The sequence below is a fragment of the Bison bison genome, unplaced genomic scaffold, assembly GCF_000754665.1.
Source record: "Bison bison bison isolate TAMUID 2011002044 unplaced genomic scaffold, Bison_UMD1.0 scf7180017844555, whole genome shotgun sequence".
Classification (NCBI taxonomy): Eukaryota; Metazoa; Chordata; class Mammalia; order Artiodactyla; family Bovidae; genus Bison; species Bison bison.
In genome coordinates, this window is record NW_011475695.1 from 1 (window position 1) to 661 (window position 661).

The following is a 661-nucleotide window of genomic DNA, read 5'->3' on the forward strand; positions in this document are numbered from 1 at the left end:
AAGTACAAGCTATTATGTATAAAATAAGCTATTATGTATAAAATAAGCTATTATGTATAAAATAAGCTACAAGAGCTCTTTGAGGAAATCACAGTCGCTGCTGCCACAGTGTCCCAAGGCCACCGGCTCCTGCTCCTGACTCACCGCTGTTCGGGCAGCCATGGCTCTTACAGATACTTGCAAGACTCCTGTGGACCCAGAAGTGGCTGTTCACCAGATTAGGATCTGCCTTACCAGCTGCAACTGTGAAGCCTCTGGAGAAGGTATGTGCTGACCTGATCAGAGGCCTGAAGAAAAGAATCTCAAAAGTGAAGGGATGTGTTCAGATGCCTACCAAGACCCTGAGAATAGCTACAAGGAAAATCCCTTGTAGTGAAGGTTCTAAGACCTCGAGATCATTTCCAGATGAGGATCCACAAGTGACTCATTGACTTGCACAGTCCTTCCAAGGTTGTCAAACAGATAACTTCCATCAGTACTGGATCAGAAATGGAGGCTGAAGTCACCATATCAAATGCTTAAATCAACATTTTTAATAAATGAATAATCAGTTGTTATCCATAATCTACAAGGATACACTATACAGCATGGGAATATAGCCAATATTCTATAATGACTATAAATGGAGTATAATCTTTAAAAATTGTTAATCACTATATTG

The 661-nt window shown here is 40.4% G+C and overlaps 1 pseudogene; it reads left to right on the forward strand.

Moving 5' to 3' along the window:
- The first annotated feature begins 160 nt into the window (after nucleotides 1-160).
- On the forward strand, nucleotides 161-522 carry LOC104983634 (annotated as a pseudogene).
- The last annotated feature ends 139 nt before the right edge of the window (nucleotides 523-661 follow it).